Source organism: Columba livia, chromosome 6 (assembly GCF_036013475.1).
Source record: "Columba livia isolate bColLiv1 breed racing homer chromosome 6, bColLiv1.pat.W.v2, whole genome shotgun sequence".
NCBI classification, from domain to species: Eukaryota; Metazoa; Chordata; class Aves; order Columbiformes; family Columbidae; genus Columba; species Columba livia.
This window is the reverse complement of record NC_088607.1, coordinates 31,524,349-31,549,678: the sequence shown is the minus strand read 5'-3', so window position 1 is coordinate 31,549,678 and position 25,330 is coordinate 31,524,349. Positions and strand designations below refer to the sequence as shown.

General features: G+C 39.2%; 1 protein-coding gene across 4 annotated transcripts in view; it reads right to left on the bottom strand.

Moving 5' to 3' along the window:
* PHYHIPL (phytanoyl-CoA 2-hydroxylase interacting protein like) overlaps positions 1-25,330 on the bottom strand; it is a 62,497-nt gene that overhangs the window by 15,350 nt on the left and 21,817 nt on the right. The window contains exon 1 of one of the 4 annotated variants that reach the window (XM_065067819.1): positions 25,107-25,246. The exons of the other annotated variants lie outside the window; for them this stretch is intronic. The gene's annotated coding sequence lies outside the window, so the exon portion shown is untranslated. Of the gene's footprint in view, positions 1-25,106; positions 25,247-25,330 lie in introns of those variants that run through there. 4 annotated transcript variants of the gene reach the window in all.

Sequence of the window (25,330 nt, the reverse complement as noted above, 5' to 3'; positions counted from 1 at the left end):
ATGGAGATGAGGCTGACCAGTCTATAGTTATCCAGGTCCTCCTTCCTGCCCTTTTTGAAGACTGGAGTGACATTTGCTTTCCTCCAGTCCTCAGGCACCTCTCCCATTTCCCAAGACTTGGCAAAGATGATGGAGAGTGGTCCAGCAATGACCTCAGCCAGGTCCCTCAGCACCTGCGGATGCATCCCATCCAGACCCATGGATTTACGAATGTCCAGATTGCCTAACTGCTCCCTAACCCAGTCCTCATCAACCAAGGCAAACTCCTTCATTTTCCTGACTTCCTCTGGGGTCTCAGGGGTACAGGGCTCCCCAGGACAGCCTCCGGCAGAGTAGACAGAGACAAAGAAGGCATTCAGTAATTCTGCCTTCTCTGTATCTTCTGTCACCAGGGCACCCGCCTCATTCATCAGTGGGCCTACATTGCCTCTGGTGTTAGTTTTATCTGCCACGTCTTTGAGAAAGCTCTTCCTGTTGTCCTTGGCTTCTCTCACCAGGTTTAATTCTAAGGAGGCCTTAGCTTTCCTAGTTGCCTCCCTACACCCTCTGACAACAGCCTTATATTCCTCCCAAGTGGCCAGCCCCTCCTTCCATGATCTATAAACTTTCCTCTTCTACTTGAGCTTACCCAGCAGCTCCCTGTTTAACCACGCAGGTCTCCTGGCTCCCTTCCTTGACTTCCTACGTGTCAGGATGCTCTGATCTTGTGCCCGATAGAAACAGTCCCCGAACACTAACCAACTTTACCTTCAAGCAGCCTTGCCCATGGGATTTCCCCCAGCAATTGCTTGAAAAGGCCAAAGTTTGCCCTGCTGAAGTCCAGGGTTGCAATTCTGCTAGCAGTTCTGTTCCTGCCACAGGAGATCCTGAACTCCACAATTTCATGGTCGCTGCAACCAAGGCAGTCCTCGACCTTTACCACTTCAACCAGACCCTCCTTGTTAGTGAGGATGAGGTCCAGCAGTGCACCTCTTCTAGTCGGCTCCTCCACCCTTCGCATCAGAAAGTTATCATCAATGCACTGGAGGAATCTCCTGGACTGTGGCTGGCTGGCTGAATGGTCCTTCCAGCAAACATGAGGGGAGTTAAAATCCACCACAACAACCAAGGCCTGTGACTGTGAGGCTGCTCTCAGCTGTCTGCAGAAGGCCTCATCAACTTCCTCACCCTGATCTGGTAGTGTATAATAGACACCCACAACAGTATCACCCCTGCCAGCCCACCCCTTAATTTTCACTCTCAGCTTGCCCCTCATCCATGCCTGGACAATACTCAATACATTGTAGTTGCTCTCTCACGTAAAGAGCAACTCCACCACCACGCCTCGTTTCCATTATTGGAAATAACGTCTGGCATACATCTTCAGATGTCTGCACTGCTGATCCTTTTACTTTCTTTGCTTAAGAACTGAATAGTTTAAATAAATGTCTAGCAGAAAATCTCCAGGTAATTTTTAGCAACATTTTTAATATGTCAGGAAAAGAAACCATTTGCATTACTGAGTGTTAAGCTATCTTTTCTTCCTGATGGAACATAATCCAAAATAAACACTTCTCCAAAATCTTTTAAGCTTTTTGAAAGAGGAAAAAAAAAAAAAACCAAACAGATTTTGAAATACAGAGTATGAACAGAATATGAAATAAGATAGTAAAATACCTCATAATAATCACCAACAAGCAATACTCCACTTTTCTTTCTATTTAGAATATATAATGTCTGTGATATTTGTAATGCGTACTTATATTTTGATACATATTTGTGTAGTCCTGAATGCCAAAATCCATTGACAGGAAGTAATAGGAACCTGATAGTGATATATAGTATTAATACAGAGGACAGTGACTCACTGAGCATTGGTAAATGGTGATTTTTTAATAGCAATTGTTGTAGCATTGCATGGGAATGAGGAGAAAAAGGATAGAGCATGAAAAGCGTGCTCTTGTTTTTTGAGATTTGACTGATCCAAGGAACCAGACATGCAAGTATTAGACCAGCTTTGCCCGCGCAGCAAACACCCCAGCATGCAGACCAACAAGAAATTTTGAAACAGCATTCTCTTGCAAAGCATGAGCTCTAACTTAAAATCTGGATCCTGCAGAAACCAGTGCTTTCAGTGTTAGGAACAGCATTCTGTCCTGAGACGTACTTGAATATGACATATAAATGTGAGATACATTGCTGAATATCACTGTACTGTAATTAATCAAAAATAAATGAAGAAGGAGGACAGTTAGAATATCCTAACCAGTCTGGTAATATATAACAACTGCATAATGTGGAATATTTCCCTTAGAGTTTATCAGTATTAGAATAGCATTACAACTACCATAATAGATAGTTACATACTTAAAAGACAAAAAAGAAGGAATGGGCAGAATTTTCTATAGCAGAAGGGTAACTTCAAACCAAACTCAAAAGTCAGGTGTTTACGAAAATACTACTATCTACTTTTAAAGTGGGGGTTCAACTAGGGTCTGATAATATTGCCAACCAAAGCACTTTAAAATGCTGGCTGCTACAAAAAACTGCTTAGAAGCCGACCCACTAGTTAAAACTAGTGACGTCACGTGTGTGATAAGTGAAACATAGGTGTCATGGAGATAAGAAAACCTGGCAGACATAAATGACTAAAAAGGTAACACACTTGTACCTTGCCTTTCCTTCACCTGGGCTTTGGTGAATATTTTTAATTGCTTTTCATACTAGAAAGCAAGTCTACTTCAAACCACTTATTCTTTATATCAAAATCAATGTAAAGAACTGAACAACATCAATAAATACGATGTCTAGTAAAAGCAGAAATAGCAGCTGAACTTACTCAAATCCAGCATATAGTCACCCTAAACCAGTCCAAAACTCCAGCTGAAAGAGAGTTACTACTGTTATGGATGTGAAAATAGGCAGAGAAAGCCTTAGAACTGGCTGCTTGCACATTTGTCATTTTGCTGCTTCACTGAAGCTAAGCTGATCTTTCTTTGAAGCATCACAATACAGACAAAAGCTGAAAATCAAAGTAGCATAGGAAACGTTGCTCTGAACTGCTTAATGTTGAATTAAAATAGATCAGCTTCCAACTAAAATTGTTACTTCATTTTGCACATTTATGTTGCTTCAACACCAGAAGCCACTGCGGGACTGGAGGGAAGCGCTGCTTTCGAGTCTCTTTTGGGCAGTAACTCATAGTAGTTAAACAAGCCTAGTCTCCTCTGCCAAAAAAAAAAACAGGCTTGTCATCCCCGTGTGCTGCAGAAACACCTCTGTTTTAACCAAACCCAGTTCACTTCTAGAACAAGCAAAGGGGCCCAGTGACTCTTGATCTGCGTAGTAAGAAGTCAAAGACCACTCGTGTACATAGGTCACACTAGAAGCATAAGACTTTAAATTTCTTCAAAGCCAAAGAATAAATACAACACGCCAGCTTTACTGAGATCAGCTGGAGAACTGCAAGATTAATGTTTTATGCTCCTATTCACAGGCTTATCTCTCTCTGCCATATCCAGAGTTAAATTTCAAGTTAAATTGTCTAATCAATTTTGAAACGGTTATGATACTCACTGCTGCAGCTGAGCCAAAATGCTGGCAAATGAGTATCAAACCGGTTTTATTTATATACACATAGACACACTTAATTTACTATCCTTGTTATATCTTCTACTTACGTAAATTATCTCTGAATGAAAAAAAAAAAAAGGCAGAAAATTCCCATTGAACATTTGTGGTTTTAATCTGTCACTACTGGAGACAAATGATAGGACTCAGAAATTGATAAGCCCACACTGAAATGATTTGGAAAAGGATGGGGGTTTTTGAATTTGCTTTGTCACTCAAAACAAGCTGAACCATTACATCTGCAGCAGTGGAAGGATGGTGGAGAAGATTCTTTTTCCTTAGTTCTAAAAATGAAGAACTTCACAGCACAGCAAGGGAGTACATGCCTACTGAGTTTTCATTTCACAAAGTGTTTGCGTTATCCACAAAAGAAACCCTGAAAAGACTAATTTGTAATCCATGCTCTAAGCATACTTACAGCTCACAGAACTGAGTTTTATGAAACTAGACCAATAAGACATTTCTGGGTTCCTATGGTCTTGCTTATAGATGTTTTCACTGACATTATCTTGGCAAATACATTCTTGCTAGTAAGCATTAACAACGGAAAAAAATTAACTGAAACAGCATGATACACATTTAATAACATATAGGATCCCTACATATACATCTGTATTTCCCATAGTTTGAATGTTATCCATCATTTGGAAACATCAAAGACAGGTTCATGCTCGGAGGCTGTACACCAGACACGCTGCAGAACAACTCCTAAGTATTCAGAACTCATGCGATTTGTGTTAAGCAATCAAATCACATCCTCTTTCCCATAACTCCATCCATAACACTAATATGCCACCTTGCACAGCATTAGCTGTGCAGCTTGCTGCACTATGCAACCATGAAAAATTATCCAGCAGTCAAGAAACAAATTCACGGAAAACAGAACCTGCAAATAACTGAATTCAATGACATAATAGCCATCCATCAACAAGGAAAAACCTAAAATTATTACAGCCATAATGAGTGTGGTTACTTGTACTCAGTGTGAAGTAAACTCGTGAAATATTAATTCAACTGAAATATCATCTATTAAATTTGGAGAAACTAAAAGAAGGCAGGGCCAGGTAAAATTTTTTCCTCTACTGAAGCTGTGAGAGTATCCTTTCAGTAATAATGAATGACAAAATATAACTATAGAATACTACTATTTGTCTGCAATTCAGACTTAGATTCTAGAGGAATGTCCATCAAAGTAATACAAGAACAATTTTCAGATCGCTCTTTACCCTTCATGGGGTTTAGATTCAACCAATTCAGATATCCAATATTTGGACAAAAAATATTTATTGATTTTATATATGGAAAAAATGTAAATATCTCAACAGAATTTGGAATAGAGAGGGGGTCTGTCTGAGCCACCACTTGAACAAATTCAGAGCTGTCCTAAGTAGTGCTGGAAAGTTACGCAACCCTGAAGTGATGTAAATGTTCTTTATATCACAGAGCCCAGATGTGTCAGGAGAACAACCAACAGAAAAGAGAAGAAAGCAATAAAATGTCTTTTCCTTCCATGACTCTTGTTGACTGTGTTCACTGCTAAGGCTTTGTCTTTCTGGAAATTACATCAACTTGATGAAGCGTAACTTACATTTTCATTTAAATCCATTATGAACCCTCCTCAATATGTATTATATAAATAGATTTGCCTCTTTTGGCATCACCTTGGAAAATCTCCAGTTTTATGGACAAAACCAAATCATCTAAGTTTCTTCGTACTCAGGGATAAATCTTCAGTGTCTTTAGAGTCATGTTATGGGAAACATGGACTTCTGATGCTTTTGGAGCAGACATTCAAAAATGACTATTATGCCTCTCCTAAGCTGCCAACACCATTGCCATAGATCTTTGAAAATATGTTCCAAAAGGATTCATTTTAAAAAGCATAAAGGCATTCTGGGCTGTCAATTTGTACTTTGTAAATCTCATGCTTGTCCTTGCATCTGAAATGGTTGCTATTAAGACATCTCTTTATCAGAGGATGAAGCTCTTCGCATTTAATATGGTCTAGATTTAAAACACAACACAAATGGTGGAAAGTTTGTTAGTGATAGCTATTGCAAGTTACAGCCCTGTCTTTTGCAGCTAAAGTTACACTGAAACATCCTAAGAGCTAAGAGTCGAGTCACCACATTCTCAGCTGAGGAGGTGACTTGGGAACAGCAGTTTCTTAAACTTTGATTTCACAATGATTTGCAAACAACACCTGTTTAAAACCTCCGTTAATTTTCCAAAAGCCATGCATATATGGAGAGATTTCAAATAAATTTAGTGTTAAAAGTCATGGAATCGAATAATTCTCAAAGAATGTAACTGAAAATACTGAAATGTCACTACTTCTTAAAGTCACGGCACCCATTTAAGGCTCAATTAAAACTGTAGAGTAAAGAACAGGTCCTACTCAAATTCTGTCTGAAGACTGGCTCTCCTCTGACTTTATCTCTAGCAGCAACAAAGAAGAAAACAGTTCAAGACACTTTCCAAAAACGAGAACTTTTGACTTTTATATGATGAATAATGCCTTTCTGATAGGAGGAAAAGAAATTATGGAAAATGATGGAAAACTAGGTGATACAAAACAGCTATTTTAGGGGGTTATGCAGACAATAAAGAAAACTAAGCCTATGTAACATGCCAAGCGACTGAAATACCTCCACTTCCAATACTGACCTGTCACCCAGGATTGAAAGAAAGCAAGCCTGGATTCAGTGGTAGTTGTTCTGTTCATCCAAAATGCCCATTTTTTTTTTTTTGTGTCAGGGAAGACACCTAGAATTTACTAAATTAACTGGGAATGGCAAAAGCACAAGGAAGCCCCAATGATACTCCCTAACCAGCAACTGGGAGGAAAGCCAGTGGAACAGTTGTCATGGCACTTCTACATCATCACAATACTTTCCTGTACTGATGTTATTTCACTGTTGTGGTTCACATAGTTTGGGGTTTATCTAGGCTGCTGTCATGCAGAAGATAATGCACTAAGTACTGTACTCTACTGTCTTTAGAAAGACACACAAGATACTAACGTCTGCAGTTACTTCTGTGAAGTGTCAGATACATGAAAACCTAGAAATTGGATAGGGGAAATGCGACTAAGGTTTGTGAATCAGAAAATAAGCAAGGTGAGATTTCACCCACATAGCACAGAATTAAAAGTTAATGCTGGATTCTCAATACATTTTGGGAAGATATCTGAAAATCAAAAGATATATAGACGAGGATGAGAGGCATAGAGTAATAACTATAAGGCAAAGTAAATTTTGAGACCCTGTAAGATCAGGTTTACATTATACACAGATACTAACAGCACGTGTAATAAACACGCAGTACCCAAACAAAATCTTAAGATTCAAATAACTTTTTTTAAAAAATGTCACATTTTCAGATCTTGAAATATATCTGTTGGGGAACTGTTTTTCTCAAGTTAATATTTTCAATACAATGAGACACATTAGCTATGACCTTTTGAAATAAAAATGTTTAGTGAGAGGCAATTGACTTCATAAAAAACACCTAGGTACATACCATGACATAAGAAATCCTCTTACTAGATACTGATACTAACAACTGAAAATAATTCATTCAGAAACAGTAACTCCAATAAAATGAACAGTGGCATTCCTATGCCTTCTGAAAGAGAAAAAATTCTACCTTTTCTTATCTTGATAATTCAGTTGATTGGTTATATATCAGCTCTATACAGGTAAAATATTAAGTCTGTAATTCTAGAAAACTGATCTAGACTGACATTATTTGAGCACTATAATTCAGAATGAATTATCCAACTCACCATGGAGGTATTTTATTTATTCAAAAATTCAATAGGAGAGAGAATTTTTCTTTCTCTGTAACCATCAAAAATGACGGGAAAGTGCCAGGAAATTATATATTAGCTGCATACTTCAAATTTAACTAAGCAAAACCACAATATGATGTTTTTCTCCTGAGCTCTGGAATGAATGGGTCCCCATCCAACTGCTAGCTATGTAAAATTGTTTTACCAGACCAGGACAATATGTTCCTACCAGCAAACAATCAACCTGAATATCAAGATTTTCAATGTTTGCTGCAACACCTTGTTCAATAGAGACAAATCACGCAGAGGAAATAAAAATACAACATTTACAAAATTAGCAAATCAAGGTTGTTATTTGTTAGGGCATGTATATCTATTCTATTTCACAGTATCCTTGTAAAACCAGTTCCTACATTAGATAAGGAGGCAATGCCTGGATCTATAAATCCTGTTTGAGGGATAAACCCCTCTAAATCTTCTTGTCATTTCCTTCCCATGTCTGATACTACTGTTGTGCATTTTTTGGTAGGATAATGTGCACCCTTTTGAAAATTAAAAACAAACAAACAAACAAAACAAAACCACAACAAAAAACAAACAGTTTTGAAAATAAAGCATTATTTAAAACTATAGTATGTATATCTATAATTACTGAATGTTTTTTACAATGTTCATATGTATTCAGATTCTCTTCTTACTTCATTTTAACTCAAGGTGTAATTTATCTGTTTCTTCCTAATCTACACCATTGACTTCAGCAGGAATATTCCACATCGCAAAACAAAGAGAACAAAACTAGACTTTGAGAGCACAATTATGCCTTTAGTACAGCTGTCTTCTTCAGCAGAGAGGGTTCCCCAAAACCGTGCCTACATAAAGCACCGAGCAATCTCCAGATTGTCTAGTTTCTGTACTAAAGAATTTCTCTCAGCCTCTTACAAAGGACTCAATTCTTCCTCCATCTCACACGGAGAACAAATCTACTCTACAAGTGGTCCCATGATTCAAATCAGCAGACCAATATCTCAATCCTGCCACTGGAAGCAACAAATGTGCAGGCTCTTAGTTCCCACTGAGCAGTGCCCCGCTCTGTCCCAAGCCTCGTTTCTCACTGTCTGCTGTCAACTACACGACTGAAACCTTGCTCTGCAAGCAGCCTCTTGTTGCACACAGACAGCTCAGAGACTTCATTGCTACCTGACAGGAGGTGTAGTACAGCAACTGAAAGACAATATATAAGGAAAGAAATGCATTCAGCACCAAATTGATTCTTTGCCCTTCCCTTGAATACTAACTCAAGCGAGATGCTCATTTGCCCTTAGCGAAAGCATTTGACTATCATGTATTTTGAGGTCTTGTACACATAGGACTTCAGAGGCTTTATTTCCTCAAATGTCTATGTTTTTCACTAACATAGATGGGAATACACAGTTAAGTGTGGCAAACCTGACAGCTAGTAGCAGCAAATGAAGTCTTACACTGGTATAGTTTGGAATACAATTATGCCATCAGAATGTCAGGGATTTGGCTTACAGCTCAAGCATTCTCCTAGTGAACACTCAATGCTACATTAGGTTAAATAGGTGTGCTGGTTTTGGCTGGGACAGACTTCATTTTCTTAATAGTAATTAGATGGGGCTGTGTTTTGGATTTGTGCTGGCAACAGTATTGATAACACAGGGATGTTTTAGTTACTGCTGAGCAGCACTTGCACAGAGCCAAGGCCTTTTTGCTCTTCACACCCCCCGAGCCCAGCACGTGGGCTGGGGCCGCACAAGCAGCTGGGAGGGGACACAGCTGGGACAGCTGACCCCAACGGACCAAAGGGACATTCCACACCATATGACATGATGCTCAGTATAAAAAGCTGGAGGAAAAAGGAGGAAGTGGGGGAGGGGTGTTTGGAGTGATGTTGTTTTTCTTCCCAAGTAACTGTTCTATGTGCTGGAGCCCGGCTTTCCTGGCGATGGTTGAACACCTGCCTGCCCATGGGAAGCGGTGAATGAAACCCTTGTTCTGCTTTGCTCATGTGCACAATTTTTGTTTTACTTAATAAATTGTCTTTATCTCAACCTAGGGGTTTTCTTACTTTTACTCTTCTGATTCTCTCCCCCATCCCATCAGGGGTGGAGTTAGCGAGCGACTGGGAGGTGCTTAGTTGCTTAGTTGTGTATCTGTACAGAGGAGGTTACCAGAATCAGCAGAAATCAAATAGTGCCATTACAACGTTTCTGGGGAATATAAATTTTGGCTGAGATATAAAATTCTCCAGAGTAGATTTGTTGGGCCAGATGCACTCCTTCAATGTTAAAGAAATAAATTTTATACAAAAGATGCATCCTCTAATTTAAAAGCAAAGGCTACTGTCCAAAAGATTTTATACATATGACTTGCAACAATGTTCATGTGCAATACTGATATGATGTACTGCTGTGGAAACCAATAATACTCTGAGAAAGAAGAAAATACTAAGAAAGACCAACATCAGCCTTGGGAGGTTGGTCTCCACAGGCCCACCTTCTGTTCAGTGCAGAAATGCAGTTTCCTGAAGTGGATAATCTGAGTATCTACATTTAGCTCTCACATTTAACTTTGCCCTAGAGGAGTCCAGTTCTTTCCAGAGACTAGAGAGGGAGGTCACAGAAGTTAAGAGCTAGCTGTAGTCACATTTTGTAATTATTTCCTAAATTACATTCAACTATTCTCATGATCCTCATGATGCAAAAGCAACCTCTAATAATTTGCAAGATCCCCACCAAAGACAAATAAGAAAAAGAACATGGGGGAAAAAAAGGCAAATATTACACTGCAGCCAATTTCTAAAGTGACATAGCAAAGAAATCTACATCACACAGACTCAGAAATATCCTCTGGAGTGATGTCTTAAAAGGAATGAACTTTTCAAGAATAATTTATCTGAATTTCTATGTCACATACTTCAGAATTTTTCACTTATGCTCACAATTTATTTCTGGAAACTATTAACAGGATCAAACATTTCAGGACCATTTAGACTTGAATGTGGATGAATTTATATCTTGCTAACTGAAATTACAGCTAAGTTATTTAGTAACTGTAATCTAATTAATTTTAAATAAAATAAATAATGCATTCAATTGCATAATTAAACGCATTTCTCAAAACAATTGTTTCCTCTTTTGTGATTACCATTATCAGATACATCACTGTGAATTCTCCTCTGTTGTTATCAGCCAATAGTTCCAATTCAGTACTAATTAATCTTTTGATTTTTGACCCATCCTGACTTGAAGTAAAAAAACTCGGTAACATCTTCAGAAGTACCTAAATGATTTGGAAAGGTCTTAATGAAATCAATGGGATTTAAGCTGAGTTACTTGAGGGCTTCTGAAAACTTGACTGCAAAGATTTAAAAATGCATAGCTCTGGCTGAAAATGAATTGTGGAGGCACACAATTTACACAAACCCAATGTATAAAACAAAACCTGACTGAAAATCTGGTCAGCAAAACTTTGTGCAATGGTTAATATAGCAAGGCCAACCTCCTCCCTTCACTAAGATTAAATTATTATTGAGTATCCTGATGACTAGAAAGTATTTAGTATTTGTACTTCACTCATTCAAAACTTAACCGCATTTTCAGAGTGTCAATAGCAGCCAAAAAACTAAACTTTCTGATACACAGACTACTACTATTATACCTTGTACCTTGTCATATTGAAGCTAAACAATGCTCTCTGCAACCCTCTACGGAATGAGAATTGCAGTGTGGCAAAACCAGCTAGAGTTGGCACACCATTGGCTTTCATGCCCCTGACCATCAGAGCTAGTGCTGGTGCAATCCTACCTTCTTGAAATCAAACAGGACATTATAGTAGACTGCAAACACTAGGCCATCACATTATTTACTACTAATTAAAATAATACGTTCATTTTGTTCATCACAGCAAGCTTACAGTACATGGGTGGTAAGTGGTTCTTCTCAGCATGTGTTGACTACAAGATGCATTTCAAAAACAAATTTTAATTAAAATGAGCATTTCTCAGCTGCTGAAAAGGAAAGAAGGTAATAACGGATGTAAAAAGCTCTAAAACATCTTCTAGCTTAATTTAAATGTCATTTAAAAATTCAAATGAACTTTACAGAAACATATACTAGAATTTGCATATAATGCCTACCTTAAATTATATGGAATTCCAGATTTTTGAAAGCAAGTAACTACATCAGAAACACTACTATAAAATCAGATCAATTTGTCACATGTACTTTATTCATTTAGCAGGAGAAGCCTGCATTGTCAGGTATCTATGCATCCTTGTGAAATTGTGACCATACTTGACACTGCACTCAGAACCATTTAGTGGTGTATTTTTGGGAGGATGCTATCTCAGTACTGTTTTGCTGGAAAACAGGGAGTGACATTTTTCAGCAGACTCCCAACCCTGCTGATTACTAAAGGGGCAGATTTTAGAGCAGGAAGGGATCTGGGGATTCTTATGGCACGAGGTTTTTCTCCTCTGATGAATAAACGAGTACAGCAGCCTCTGAGATGGTGGAACTGTCTATGTCTCCAAGACTAATAACATCAGAGAAGGCACTGACTGTATGACCCTGGACAAGTTGCTTGGGGCCAGATTCCAATTCAAGTTATGCAGCTCTGGGTCACTGGCCTAATTGCTCCAATGCTATTCATCTAACACAGTGTAACTGGGGGTCTTAATCTTCAACTGCTTTTTATATTAACTGTATAGTAGAGAAGTGAGTGGCCTTTCATGATTTGTGTTTTCACATGTCACTAAACAAAAGAGAGTCAAACAAACACTGTCCTTTCAGTTTATTGCTGTGAACCTCATGCTCATACTTGTTTACTTCATTCTTATTTCGCTGGCAACAGCTTGTGCCATTTATCATAGCTGTGTCTTAATCAAAACCAAAAATGTGTTCTTTACTTCAAGTCGTGAGAGTTCAAACCTAGCAAAGAGCAGCAACCTTGTATTCACATGAGCTTTTATTTGACCTAACAGCTTGTCTGCCTTGATCACACAAGGATTTTCATTTAAAACCCAGTTTTCTTTCAAGCAAAGGGAAGCCCAGAGAGAAAGGCAAAACTCATCACTTGAAGGGCAGCAGGGAGAACTCAGGGCTGGGGTATACACTTTTACTAAGCATTTTTTCTTGAGAAAGTAGGGTGCTCAGCATGAGTAGGCTTCTGTAATTCACTGAATACCCTCCTGCCAGTCTGCAGCATAATGAGCATTTCTCTACTTCAGCGCACTGGTAATTGCTGTGTGCTCTTCATACAAATCTCTGCTAAGGAATAGGATTTGACTCTGTTTTACACCAGTTTGTGCTTTTTAACTGTGATTTGAAATGTATTATAAATTTACAATAGCTTAGGAAATTCTACTCTGTAACTTGTACTATTTTTTATAAATCTAATTTTTATGCAGGTTTCAGACTTTCTATCAGATCCTGACAAATGAAGGATAAAGGGGTTTTGAGAGAATTTTTTGGCAGGAGCTGAAGTTGTTCTGTTTTACTTCATTTTTAGGTGGTTTCCTAGGGCAACGAAACATAGTCAGGGTCTTTGGATGTGAGTCTGCCACTGGTTAACTGCTACTAACTTTTGCACCTCTGACAAGTGTAGAGATCTCATATATAATTCAGGTTGCTGCCAGCTCCATTAAAGCAGGCAAGCATGCAGAAATGAGAGAGGATCCTGCCTACCAAGAGGAAGGCTACCATGAGTTCAAGCTTTTCACAGATACCAGAGTACAAAATTGACACAGCTATGAACACTGTAGTCAGAAGAAATCTTTAAGCAGAGTATTTGCCATGTTAGAATTCACCCCTCACTCAGACATGGGATAGCATATAGACTGTATGGGTTTATTAAAAGTCTTGATTTGGGGTCATCATCATCTTGTCCTGATGGCATTTGTAACAGATGTCTCATGTAGATTATCTAAAGAAGATTGTCTAATGAAGAAAACTCAAACTGAAGTTTTGAGGTAATTAAGTTAAAAGAAACCTATAACTATTCTGAACCATCAGATTTAAATTCATTGGAATGCCATGGTCCTCAATAGTTCCAGAAATATATTTTAAAAAGAACAGCTCAATTGGATACTTTAAATACTTTCCATTACAAAGACTTCTGTAGTCTTATAATCCGGGATATCAAACAGCCATTAGGACATAACAAGTTATCAATCATGATCACGCTAATACAAAATTGAATGATTACCTATAGAGTTATGCTACTATAAAATAATTCATATTTAGATTCATTTTTTCATCTTTTAGATTTACAGCATTCAAAACCATCCCAAGTAACTCTTACTAACTCACACTCCCTACTATAAGGGCTAAATACAACAAGCATAACAAGATATACTGAAAAATTTTGTTTCACTCTATGGCTTCCATCTCAAGTGGTACACAACTGCATTAGGGCTGACAGCCTCACCAGACAGCCTCGGTGGTTTGCTAATGGTTTGCTCAAGGAAGCAACGCATAAATCATCTGAACATTACAGAATATACAAAAAAAAAAGGAGGAGGAGAATCAGTATTTTATTTTTCACATATGGGACCTGATTCTGTCTTCCCTGCATTTGTACAGTTATGAGAAAGCACAGAGTAGCAGACATGTTCCTATTACATAGGTTATGCTGGAGCACCTGGCTACCTGACATGTCACAAAACTTGAAATTAAACATTCATGGTCTAGAAAGGCTGCTATACTGTAAATCAAGTGTGATTTAAGAACTCCATGCTACCTAAACAGAGTGACAAAGTGAAGTACAGAAGCAATATATTCCATGGATCAAGGCTCGAAAGCATGGTACAGAGCATCTGACAGAGGAAACAAAGAAATGTACCTGGAGTTTCAGGTGCCTCCATCTCGGGGAGAAGAGAAAGCAACCTCTACACATTGGCAGAGGTGAGAAAATCCCAATACATTGCATATGAAGTCTTACTGCTCAAACCTGTCCTTTCATTAAGGGTGAGGTGGTAGCTGTGTCATCAGAGAACAGGCAACGCTGGCTAAAATTCCAGTATTCTCCATGATACAATGGATTCAGTGATCAGATAGGTTTGAGGATTTTCACTTACTGTGATTAGAGATATACCTTGAAATTCCACTGAAAGTGTAAAGGCTAGAACTTCATCAGAAACATTAGTGCTCTGAAAGCCACATTTACTGCTGAACATTTATATTAAATTACCAGCATAATTCCATCATAAAAGTGTAAGTGCATAATATTTACTTTATTTCATCAGATGCACCGTAGTGGTATTAAAATACAACCTGCTGCACACTCTGTTCTTGATTTTATCCCTCATGTATAATTTCCCTTTACATAAGTTGGATTAAAAGGACCAAGGACACAGCATGAATCACTCCACTGATATTTGTATACTAGTACTTACGGCTGGTCAAGATTGAAAGAGCGGTTTAACAGCTTTTTATCCTGCTGATTTTTAAGGCCATATGTGCTCAACTATGACTACACATAGAAGTGAACTGCAAAGAACCCCAACAGAATAATACTTTAGAAATGTTCTTGCCCAAAACTAAAGGTAGACAAAATCCAAACAAACTGCAACTTAAAGAGAGAAATTCCAAATTAGATGCCTATCTTTATGAAATAAGACAGAATACACACAACAAAAGTTAGGGAAATGCAGTTGTTGTAAGATCTAAATCATGCCATGTTGCGAACACAGATTTGTTTTTACATAAAGTCTTATTGAAGCCAATGGAACAACTCAGGGAATAAATTTATGGGATGCCTCTGACGACTGCAAACTGCAGAAGAGGCCAGTATCTAGTCGAGTGCCTCAGGGGTCAGTACTGGGGCCAATATTATTCAATATATTCATTAACGATTTGGATGAGGGAATAGAGTGTACTATCAGCAAGTTTGCTGATGACACTAAGCTGGGAGGAGTGGCTGACATGCCAGAAGGCTGTGCTGCCATCCAGCGGGACCTCGACAGGCTGGAGAGTTGGGCGGGGAATAACCTAATGAAATATAACAAGGGAAAGTGTAGAGTCCTGCATCTGGGCAGGAACAACCCCAGGTTCCAGTATAGGTTGGGAAATGACCTATTAGAGAGCAGTGTAGGGGAAAGGGACCTGGGGGTCCTGGTGGACAACAGGATGACCATGAGCCAGCACTGTGCCCTTGTGGCCAGGAAGACCAATGGCATCCTGGGGTGTATTAGAAGGGGGGTGGTTAGTAGATCGAGAGAGGTTCTCCTTCCCCTCTACTCTGCCCTGGTGAGACCACATGTGGAATACTGTGTCCAGTTCTGGGCCCCTCAGTTCCAGAAGGACAGGGAACTGCTGGAGAGGGTCCAGTGTAAGGCAACGAAGATGATTAAGGGAGTGGAGCATCTCCGTTATGAGGAAAGGCTGAGGGAGCTTGGTCTCTTTAGTTTGGAGAAGAGGAGACTAAGGGGGGACCTTATTAATGTTTATAAATATATAAAGGGTGAGTGCCACGAGGATGGAGCCAGGCTCTTCTCGGTGGCAAACAATGATAGGACAAGGGGTAATGGGATCAAGCTGGAACACAAGAGGTTCCACTTAAATTTGAGAAGAAACTTCTTCTCAGTGAGGGTGACAGGCACTGGAACAGGCTGCCCAGTGGGGTTGTAGAGTCTCCTACTCTGGAGACATTCAAAACCCGCCTGGACATGTTCCTGTGCGACCTCACCTAGGCGTTCCTGCTCCAGCAGGGGGATTGGACTAGATGATCTTGCGAGGTCCCTTCCAATCCCAAACATACTGTGATACTGTGATACTGTGAATTCTCCTAATGAGGGTGCATTGATACACAAAGCTTAACATGGGAATTCCCCAAACTATGCTTCTCCTAGAGCTGCCAGCTGCGTCTGACTTAACAGTATCGAAGAAATAAACTCCAGATGCCACTCCATACTTGGAACTAAGAAAGAGTGTGAGTCTGATAATACTTCCTGCCATTGTGCAGGAATGAAAGAGTAACACCAAACTAGTTTTAAGGTTTCCTCTTTTTGGCAGCAGCTAGAACTGTCAAGGCTCATAGAAACTGTTGTTAGGTTATAAAAACAGTATAGGTAATCATTGTTTTTAAAAACAGTCATGCAAAACAGCTTGTTCATTCAAGCATAAATAAAACAAGAACACTATGAAAACAATAAAATAAAACTGATTAATGATTCAACTACAAACACCACTATGGAAACTGATCCAACTACAAACACTACAACAAATTCTAAGCAAACCTCCTGTGCTGAAGGCAACATTTTCAAGGTTGAATAAAGGATGCTCCACTGTATAACAAAACCTAGTGTGGAAACCACAGGACATGATCCCGGAGCGGAGCTTTCTTTAGTTGCAACATGGTAAATCTTGCATTTGTTCATATTTTCCTAACACAGTGACATATTTTATCCATGTATCTGTATTGGGTTTGCATGGCAGATTTTGGTAGTGGCGGGGGGTGGGGCTACAGGGGTGCTTCTCTGACAAGTTGCTAGAAGCTTCCCACATGTCTGACAGAGTCAATACCATTGACTTCAAGACTGACTCACCGCTGGCCAAGGCCAACCCCATCACCAATGGTGGTAGTGCCTTTGGGATAACATATTTAAGAAGGGGAGGTAGGAGTGAGAACGTGTGAGAGAAACAACTCTGTAGACATCAAGATAATTGAAAAAGGAGGGAGAGGAGATGCTCCAGGCACCTGAGCACCCGTGGTGCAGACCATGGTGAGGCTGGATGTCCTGCTGCAGCCCAGAGAGGTCCATGGTGAAGCAGATCTCCACCTGCAGCCCAGGGAGGACCCCATGCCAGAGCAGGTGGATATTTGAAGGAGGCTATGACCCCGTGGAAAGCCCACACTGGAGCAAGCTCCTGGCAGGACTTGTGGACCGTGGAGAGAGGAGCCCACACTGGACCAGGTTTGCTGGCAGGACTTATGACACCATGGGGGACCCACACTGGAGCAGCTGGTTCCTGAAGGACTGCAGTGCGTGGGAAGGACTCAATTGGAGAAGTTTGTGGAACACAGTTTCCTGTGAGAGGGGAAGAGTGTGCGGAGTCCTCCTATGAGAAGGAAGGAGCAGCAGAGCCAGTGTGTGATGAACTGACTGCAGGGAGGAGGTAGACAAAATTGGGAGTAAAGTTGAACCTGGGCAGAAGAAAGGGGTGTAAGGAAGGTGTTTAAAGATTTAGTTTTTATTTTACATTACTCTGATGTGATTGATAATAAATTAAACTAATTTCCCCAAGTTGGGTCTATTTTGCCCATGACAGGAATCGGTGAACAATCTCTCTCTGTCCTTATCTCAACCCATGAGCCTTTCATTATGTTTTCTCTCCCCTGTCCAGCTGAGGAGGGGAGTGACAGAGCAGCTTTAGTGGGCACCTGGGTCAGCCCACCACAGTATCATGTATTGGCAATTTTAGTACTACTTTTTCAGACATGTTTATAAATTTTTGAAGTAAGTAGTCTGCAAGCAAAATGCTTAAAACTTCTATCAGAAGAGAAAAAACATAGTGGATGATTCTGGGCTGTGTTCAGCCAGGATTAAATATAGCCTTCCAGGTCACATATAGCACAAAAGGCCATGCATGCTGGCAGCACAGCAGAGGTACCTACTGTACCAAGTAGACTAAGAAAAACAAACCCAGGCTGCAAGGACTTTTAAAGATTACCTCCTCAATTGTGGTTAAATATGCTGGCTCTACTTTAGCAGCACAAAGGGAATAGAAAACTACCTTATTCAGAAAAGCCACGGCCTCCAAGCCTGCTATATAGATGCCACAAATAATAAAAGGTGGAGGAAATTACAAGGAATTGGTAAAGGACGAGATTTTTCTAGATTTTGGAGGAAAAAAAATGGAAAATTAATGAGGCAGAGAAGTCCCAGAAGGAAAATCCAAGGTCAGGAAGATTAGCTTCAGCAAGCCTTTGGAGACAATTGAACACAAGGATGCCTGACTGGAACCCATTCAAAAATGAATGATGGAATACTAGAGAACTCTAAATAAGAATGTGATATAGTTTCTCCTCCCCCAGCCTTGCGTGACAGAAGGAATATTCTGCTTGTTCTAGAAGACATGGCTCTGGCAGCAGGGACCTCACTGGAGAGCTGCTGTAAAAGCTGAAGTGGCCTGTAGGGCAGACCCTGATTAGATTATACAGGCATAACTGCAGGGCAAATAGCATATTGGGAGAAGCAAGCTCAGAATACAGTTTACCAGAGGTGTTAGAGCCATCAGATTAGTAGTCTGATAATAAAACTGCTCCATCTATCTCAAGATGGAAGGTGAAACAGATGGAAAGGATACTAATGATTTATCTCTTTCTCAAGAAAAACAGGGTTTGTCTTTGAGATTTGCAGAAGATATATGAAATTTTAAGTGAGGAGTTGGCTTGGCATTCCTGCCTCTCAAATGCTGCAGGGAATACAATTTCTCTTCCTTAAATGATTCCTCCTGCCATTATACTTATTAAGAACTCCTGATCTGCAGGGCTGAACACTGCCTGACAGAGATGAGATTGCTACACAGAAAAACAGCAGAAGTTCAGGTGTCTCTTGGGCTACCATAGAGCCTGTGGCTAGTTCCAAGCTAAATAAGGATCTTTATGAATGATCTGGAAAGAAATATCACATTTCTGTATCGCAGACAGCATTAAAACAGAAGGAGCTGCAAGTGTGAGATGGCTTATAAACAAAGGCAGAAAATGATAAAATGGATTCTGTTACAGAATAAATAAAAGACTGTGTCTGGGAACTATAATTTGAAACAAACACAAAGAAGAAGGGACATGCATGGGAGACAGTAATGTTTAAAAGCCTTAATTATAACAATTAGTAGAAATTAACTACAAAGCCCACATTCTATATTTGAGTTTCAACCTAGTAATATCAGTGTATAACACCAGGAAGAATCAGTGAAGAATAATTGAATCACTAGGAGCACAAATAGAATACCAGGCAAGATTTAAATCACTAATAATGTATAACTTGGTCATTGCCAGTTAAAATAGTTAATAAACAATTAAACATATTTGAGGCATAAAGCTCTAAAAGAAGATGAGGAGGGATGAAGAAAGAAAGAAAATAACTCTCAAAATCAAACAATATAAAGGAAGAATGGAGATGACTACATTTCTTGACACAGGGATTTTGAAGAGTCAGTTTCTAGCAAAGCCTCCCTAGTTATTAGTGTTGTCATTGCTTAAGATACAAAACAAGACAGGATAAAACACTTGCAACCATGAGCTGAAGTGAAAGACAAGCAAATCACTAGTGTTCTTCTCTTCCACAGTTTTAAAGATGAATACTTCAAAATAGTTGCTTGGCTCCATTTAGTATTTTTCTGTGTCCTAACAGTAAGGAATATAACATGTGAGAATCTTCATCTCTGGCATGAATATAAAGCTAGAACAATAGCAAGTATTTTTCTTTGCAACAAGAGAGCTTGTACTAGTAGATTTTAACTCCTACCTGAAGCAGCATTATTTCTTATCACCAAAAAACAAACAAACAAACAAATCACTATTTTTAAGTTCAGTCAGGTTAGATGAAATGTTATGGAAGAAATACATTTCTTAGTTGGCCATTCCATCATTCAAACCCTGGAAAAGTTTGCATTTTGAAGAGACTGAACTTAAACCTCCAAACTTGCAGTTGGGGAAAGGAAGAAAAACAATAAACATGAGAGGAATAAAACCAATAAACATGCCTCGATCAGTTACAAGCACTTCTCTGTTATGCTGGGTACAAAAAGATGATTTGTTTATTCCTGTGCTCAGAACTCTCACCATCACCACCACCAACAACAAAAATCAATCAATCAAAAAAAACCCAAAAAAACACAATAAGCCAAAACAAAACAAACATCCAAACCAACTATGCAAGTCCAACCATTCAGGACATGTAAGAATTACTGTGAAAATTGGATCTCTGAGTTGTCCTTCGTGCAGGATTCCACCTAGAAATTCAATCTTTCCCCATTTCTGAGACTTGCAGGATAAAATTTCAAAAATAGCAGTGATACTGCTCCATAACACCAAAAAAAAAAAGGGATTTGAAGAACGCATGCAGAGACTGCACGATGCCACTTTATCCCTTCTGTTTGAAAGGCAAATGTGTACATGATAGAAGCATGAAGACTCCCAGTTATGAACTCAAGAAATATCTTTCGGAATGCTCCAGCAAATCCAGTATAATAATAAACTTCTAAAATAAATAAGAAAACATGAGACATGCTCAAATAACATGGAAAACCACCGATACAAGTTGTTTACATAAGACAGAAATGACACCTTAGCTTGTTTGATGTAATGCTTTCATACAAGCTTGTTAGACTGAACAATTTTGATGGTGTCAAGTGTTTGGAAGGTGATGAAATTGACTCATTCAACTGAAACTGGCCAAGATGCTAATTCTGGTTCTGATCCTGATACCCAAATACTGTCTTCAAATACATGAAGTGAGTACAGAAAAAAAAAGCTTTAAAAGCACTTTAGTGAGACTGTATAGTTTAAGTCATCAATAGTTAGAAAACATCAGAATGAAGCACACTTGAATAACCTTAAATTGGCTCCTTTGTTTGTTCAGATTATGTTATAGTCTTTAACTACATGATTACATACTATTTTTTCCACATAAATTCTGACTCATTCAGCACACATAATGAATAGTGCGTACATAATGAACTATTTTTCTTGTAACAGCAATTCGCTATTGTTCAGTGTGTAGTCCCAGGACTTATTTGCTACACATTATTCATATTCTTCTCTGAAGACAAAATTATGAATTTCCTCATGGAATTTTCCATGTACCTCAAGGGTTTTCCAGGCTACTACAGTGCCTGGCTGCTTAACAAACATTCATTAGTTATTTTGAAAATATCTCTGTGAGGACAGGCAATAATACAGAAAAGGAAAAACACAAGTAACAAACCCCTTTGAAAAGCAGTTTGCTCTTGCTCAGTTCCATGCAGAAAGTCTGGAACAGACTTCAGGATAGAACTAAATATCTCTCTCCTTTGTTTCTTCCCCCACCTTGCTTACAATATACCATTCAACTTCCCCAGGTTTCACCATACAACATAAACATCCCAACACCATGCCACTTCTGCATAGAGGATCAAACTTTCACCGTTTCCTAGCTTTGAGTGCTTAACTTCGTAATCTTAACAGCCTATTATATGTCTGCAATTCATTGGGTTTTACAAAATGACAACTAAAACAAAGAAAAAATCTACATGTGGCTTCATATCAGTTCTCATATGGGTAACCTGCTGTGCTGAAACATGTAGGTGCATAACAAGAGGCACAGGTGCTACCATTTGAGCTAAGGGACCAACCATCAGCCGTACCAGACTACCAACCTTCACAAAAATCAGCACTGAAAATGGATGTCACACTTTGTCAGTGGATTTCAGACCTCTTTGCTGGCAAATGAACAAGGGGAATTCGGTATCCTGGGCTCATGTGTGGCTTTGAAAGATGCCACATGCTGATACTCACTAACCTTTCTCCGACTGCCACACCAAAACACAGCCACTTCTGCCCTGTGCTTCTTCTACTTCCCAGTCACACTTCAGAAGTGCTGTTCTTCATTCCTCAGGTTGTCTTTTCAGTCACAGTCTTTTTGCCCAGCAAGTCCTAGTTCCATTCCTTTACTCCTAACCTCTATGGTCAAAACCATCCAGTTCCACCTTGCACATTCTTGTACTTTCTGTCTCTGCAGACACGCCTCCAGGCTTACTCTTAATAGTTTCCCAGTCCTCATTCTGTCCTCATTTATACAATTCATCTCATCTGGGTGAACACCCCCTCATCTTTTTTCCCAGTTTTATTCCCCTAGGCATCCTGCCTGAACTTGGACTACCTCCCTTGCTCCTCCACCTTTTTCTCCTATTCAGGGTCATTTTGCCCACTTCTTTCTTCCCATTCAATCTAATCCTCACAAGCATCCCCAGCTTCTAAGTCTTTCCCTACTGCCTCAGCCTCTATTACCACCAAGCCCATATGCCTTCTGGGCCAGTTTTCTTGCCCCTCTCCCCAGACCATGTCTCCCAAGTTCCAACATCCTCACTGAAGGTTTGTTGCTCTGCTTTTCTCCTTTCTGCATTTTGATAGGTGTCTTCTGCCGTCCAGTTGTCAATGCCAAGCCCAAGAGCAGGGGAAGTGGATGCCAGCGTCGCTGCTCTCACACTGGCAGGACCCAGCAGCCCAAATGCAGTCTCTGTAGGGGGAGCGCTGCCCAGCCACAGCGTGTAGCTCCAGGAAACAGAGCTGCTAAAATCTAAGAGAGTTGTAGCAAGTCTGTGAAAAGTACAGTTTTTTCTAAGGCTTGTGATTTTCTGAACTTAGATATACTTTAATAGAATTGGCCTGCTCAGGACAAAAAGGGCATCCATCTGCTAAAGGTTTAATCCCTAGGTAGGGCTAACACAAATTTTATGGAAAGGTCACCAGAATTTTTAGCACAGATTAAACTTTCTTTCCTGGTCTAAGTTTAGAGTAAAATGGCTACAATGTTGAAATATGGCAAAGGAAAGGAACAAACTATGCCCTTTTTCCTATACACAAAGTGAGTTCAGCAGAGCTCTAAGGAACTACATCTTAGACTGTGCAACAGAGTAATACCGAGCTGTGCTAGTAGACCCACCTAAAATAATGAGGAAAAGTAATGCAAGACAGATTTGTAAATAACAGAGAAGGCTAAAAATAAGAGCTGATAATTGGCTTTGTAATGTTGCATTCATTTTAAAATAATCTTACCAGGTGTTTTTATTGAAAAAAAAAATCTCCAAAATGTATCATTTGTTTTCATTTGATATTTGTAAGTTTTCTTAATGGTCCTGATTCATTAAAAGAGATGAAGATGTTTGCAAAACAACAGTGAAAAGAAAAATTAAAAACAGAGGAAAAATCTAAAAAGGTATGAACTGTTGTTATATTATTAATTGCTCACTCCAGTTTCAGGATTTCTGGCTCCCACATATACCTCCATAGGAGAAATAACCCAGTTTTCTGAATACTAAATGTATAGATAGTAATTCCCTTATCGTAGAAAATGAGAAAAATTATTTGGTATCTGCATAAATATTCCATTATTGCTTATGTTTATACTTCAGCATTGACTGCAATTCCAAACTAAGTGTGCTGCAGAATTTATCATAGTTGGATATATGATGCTGTAATTGTATTGGTTGCTTTTACAGCTACAACAGCTTAGAGACCAAAGACACTTTCAAAATGTGAAAATCTAACATTTTTAATTCACTATGGCTTATATATTGGTATTTACCACAAAAATTTGATTAACTTCAGTGATGCCAACATATCACCTTAACAACTATATGCTTTACAACAAAGATATTCTAAAATAAATTGTAAGTATTGATAATATAAATGCACTAACTAATCCCATGTATGCTATTCGGGATGTAAACATGTTGCATGTACATTTGCATGCCTGCCTAGAAGGATTAATGCCATAACCTTTGCTTGCTTGGTTTTTGTTCCCATTAAAACAGGCTTTTTGATACATAAGTGCCACCTGTAGGAAATACTGAAGTATGCTCAAGTGCAGTCTTGTACCAAATTAGGCACTGAGTTGCTTATTGGTACGTGACAAATATAGGTGCCTCCTTCAGAAATTCAACCATCTATCGTAGGAAGGGATGACCCTATATGATAGTGGCTTACTTGATGAGATTAGTTTGTAAAATCAGATCTACAAGAAAGTTGTTGTCTTCCAGTGAAGCATATACTACATTTTCCGATTTGCTTGTCTGTATGACACTATTCCATAGAAACGAGCAGTCCTTAACTAGTCTGTTGAGCCAAGTAGAGTCTGCAATGATTAACGTGGAGTACTTCACTATAATTACTCAGAGTAGACTAATATGAAGGATTGCGTGACTTCTCTATTTTCATTTATCTCTACTATTAATAAAAAATAAATAGACATGAAAATTGCCTTAACAAAAAAAGTCTAGCCTCCACTATTACAAACATAGTCCAAGTTCTCTAGCCAGTGAGTTAGATATGAGTGCGCAGACATGAATATTGTATCTTAATTTGAACAAAAAAATAAAAAAATAAAAATAATTAAAATTCAAAGCATTTTCAATGCAATGTTAAAAATAACTACTGAAAAGACTTTTCAATGTCTTGTCAATTTCTTGTGTATTTCAAGAAAAATAAAGAGCTTACAAAAATCCAGCATTTCAAACACCGAGTGAGCCCAGGTCAAAAGAGTGAACTATTTTTTCACAACTAATTTGTAAAAAAACTGAGAAAACCAGACTGGCCATCACCTATAACAGTTACGCTCCAAAAATACACTCACAACAAGGAAATAGTTTCATTAATTCAACTATACCATCCACTAACACAATATCTCCCTCCACAGTATATTTACCAGGTAAAATACATTCCACAACCAAAGCACATTTTGCATCCAAAAATGAGAAGTTATTTTGATAATATTATATAAAATGAGAAGATGAGAATAAACCAGTGGATGAGCACAAATTACATGCTACTCTACAAGAAAATATTTTTTCATTGTCTATCAGTTTTGTCTGTTTAGTTTCATTACTCATGGTTGTGCATAAATGGTATCACCCTCTCCTACCACAGTCAGCGTTCAGTGTTGTTTTAAGCACATAAATTTGTTACGGCTGCCCCTCACCACCACCTTCCGTTTATCTGGTTGCTTCTACCCAGGTGATCCTTCATCTCCACACCAAACTCCAGCAGCTGGAGGCTCTGGCTGTGCCCTCCCGAGGAAGGGCTGCCCCCCTCCAGGTCACTGCTGCCCCCTCCACGGCCCGCCCGAGCCCGCCGCCGGGGCGGTGCTGTCCGCGGTGCTGAACCGCGGGACCCGCCGGCCCCGCCACCTCCCCCCGAGCCACG